The 3,214-nt window shown below is 35.4% G+C and overlaps 1 pseudogene; it reads left to right on the top strand.

Annotated features, from left to right (window-relative positions):
• Window positions 1-939, top strand: LOC116421126 (annotated as a pseudogene).
• Window positions 940-3,214: the final 2,275 nt, after the last annotated feature.

Raw genomic sequence — 3,214 nt, 5'->3', positions numbered from 1 at the left:
ATGGATAAAGTGAATCGTTCTATAGTGGCTGAGTTTGTATTTCTTTGATTCTCTGATTCATGGGAGATCCAACTTCTTCTCTTTCTGTTCTCTTCTGTGGTCTATGTGGCAAGTATTCTGGGAAATCTGCTCATTTTGCTCACTGTTATCTTTGATCCTCACCTACACTCTCCCATGTACTTTCTGCTGGCTAACCTGTCCTTTATTGACTTGGGATTTTGCTCCATTGCAGCCCCTAAAATGATTTGTGATCTTTTCAGAAAGCACAAAGTCATCTCATTTGGTGGTTGTGTTGCTCAGATCTTCTTTAGTCATGCTTTTGGCGGTGTTGAGATGGTATTGCTCATTGCCATGTCCTTTGACAGATATATTGCTATATGTAAGCCTCTACACTACCTGACCATCATGAATCCAAAAATGTGTATTTTGCTTTTGATTCTTGCCTGGATCACTGGGATTACTCACTCAGGGGTCCAACTGGCTTTTGTTGTAGACTTGCCCTTTTGTGGTCCCAATGTATTAGATAGTTTTTTCTGTGACCTTCCTCAGTTCATCAAACTGGCCTGTACCAATACTTATAGACTCCAATTCATGGTCACTGCTAATAGTGGGTTCATCTCTTTGGCCTGCTTCTGTGTACTGATCATCTCCTACATCTTCATCTTAGTCACTGTACAGAAACATTCTGCAGGTGTTTCTCTCAAAGCTTTCTCTACTCTTGCATCTCATATCACTGTGGTGGTTTTGTTTTTTGGTCCATTGATCTTTTTCTATACATGGCCATTCCACATATCAAATTTGGATAAATTTCTTTCTATCTTTGATGCAGTTATTACTCCTTTTCTGAATCCAGTTATCTATACATTCAGGAACAAAGAGATGAAGGTGGGAATGAAAAGAGTATGTAGCAGGTTTATGAATTTCAGGGAGTTCTCTTAAGTACTTGATGAATAAAGACTGCAAATCTTGATAGTCTCTTAGAGTATGTAGAAAATAAAAGTTATTATTAACCAGTAAGAGATAAATTCATTTTTATACTCCATGCCTTGATGTGTTGAATCTAAGCAAAAGTTTATTATGCCCAAGAGTTTGTTTCTTCAGCAAATTAAATGGGATATTTGCCTCAATTCAGAAGTTCCAATGCTTTGTTCTTAGAATATTGTGAAGGAAAAGTGATATAAGTGCTTGAGTCCTAGAAGTGAATGTTATTTTTTCATTTCTATTTCCATAATATTAAAAGTTTTTTTTTATTGTTGATGAAGATATCTTTGTATATTTCCCTCAGTCTGTCTTGCTGTTAAACTGTTATATTTCCAGTTACATTTCATTCATTCCACAAGCCTTTATTAAACACTATATACAAGACATTGTACTAGGCCCTGGAGATATGGAGACAAAGTAAAAAAATTACCAAACTCAATACTTGGTGTGGTCTAGTGGCTACTGTGCTAGAGATAGTCACAAAAGTCAAATTCTTCTACAGGTGATTGTTCCCTGTCTAATTTTAGGCAGCTTGCTTATTTTTCCCAAGCCTCAGTTTCCTTATCTGTCACAGGGAGACTAATAATGATGTCTACCTCATATGAGCTTCAAATGAAATAATATATATGAAGCAGTGACCAAAATTTAAAGCATGATGTAAATAAGAGCTATTTTTATATTATGTTATAGTTATATATCATCACATAATTATATTTATAGAATATGTTATGAATTATCTTACACATTAAATTTATATAATATATAATTATTACATATTATTATTATATTCTAATCTTAGATCACTACTGGTATGCTTTCCTGTGTCACTTTTTCTTAATTGTCTCATAATGACTGTGTGAGACTGGACAAGGAGAGAAGAGAATAAACATTTATTAAGTGCATACAGTGTACCTCTGTGTTAAATGCTTTACAAATAGTATTTCACTTGATCAAGATCACTTAACTCCTCAGTGCCCAGGCTGCTTTCTAGTAAGTTGCAGTCCAACCTTCTTCTGCACTAGCAGAGGAATTTGGACATTGAATTTTTCCTATGAATTGGGTCCAAAAAATGAATTCCTGTATCCAGTTAATTTTGAAGTAAATTGTATTATATTTTCACTCTCTGAAATTTTTATTCACAACTACTTAGGTATGCTTGTAGGCAGTAGGAAGGGGGCCAACAGAGAGAGAAGAGATTGAAAATAAGTGGGAAAAGTGGGTATGACACAAGGGACAATATGGTGCCGGAGATGGGATCACTTTAATGTGTAGAGGAGTTAACTTTAGTAAGGAATGAGGCTACTTCTTCATGTGAAAGAGAGGTGAAGGTGGAGAAGCTGATAATGGCATCTGAATCAAATTAGATGAAGAATAAATGAGATGATTGGGTTCCCAGCAAATAGCCTCATTTCTCCCCTGTAAAACATGTCAGGGCTCTAAGTTTGGAGAGTGGAAGTGGAAGAGCCAAGAAAGATTTGAAGAAGATTGAAAAGTTTTGGAAGAGTTGAAGGGGAGAAGGAGATAGTGAGTTGATTAGGAAGGAATAATAGGATTGCCTAGAAGCAGGGAGGGCTTAGTTGAGGCTTTTTAATATAAATTTTTATTAGACCTAGTTAGAATGATTATTTTCTACCTTTGTTTAGTAACATGTTTATAGGCACGAAGGAGACAGATGGTGGGAGTGATCCAAAACTGAGGCTTTGTTAGATGTAAGTCATGATATGAAAAAGGGCCTAGGAATTCAAAAGACTACTAAACAATTGATGTACATCAAGGATATGGGCAACTAAGTGACACAGTGGATAGAGCTCCAGGCCTGAAAGCAGGAAGATTCATCTTTCTGAGCTCAACTTTTAGCTCCTTGCTTGCTACAGACCATCTAAAAGAAAAATGTTTTTTTCTGAACTTCATGAAGAAGATGAAAAGAGTGATAGAATAACAATAGTAACAACACATGTATATCTTTAAAATTTGTAAAGAATTTTGGATACATTATGTCCTTTGAACCTCACAACAACCCATGTAATATAACTGCTGCATTCTACTGATGTATAGTTTGAACAACTGGATCATATAGGTATTCTATAGGTGTCATGGGTTTCATCATCCTCGTGTTTCTGAGCTATTTGAAATTCAGTGAGGTTCAAAGAGCATGTTTATAGTAATGCAGTAGGTAAATATAAGGTGGGATTTCAATGCAAGTTTTCTTGACTTTGTTTTTATTTGGAAGATA

This window comes from Sarcophilus harrisii, chromosome 2 (genome assembly GCF_902635505.1).
Source record: "Sarcophilus harrisii chromosome 2, mSarHar1.11, whole genome shotgun sequence".
Classification (NCBI taxonomy): domain Eukaryota; kingdom Metazoa; phylum Chordata; class Mammalia; order Dasyuromorphia; family Dasyuridae; genus Sarcophilus; species Sarcophilus harrisii.
Note: the sequence above shows the minus strand (reverse complement) of the source record. Positions and strands in the feature narration are given on the sequence as shown.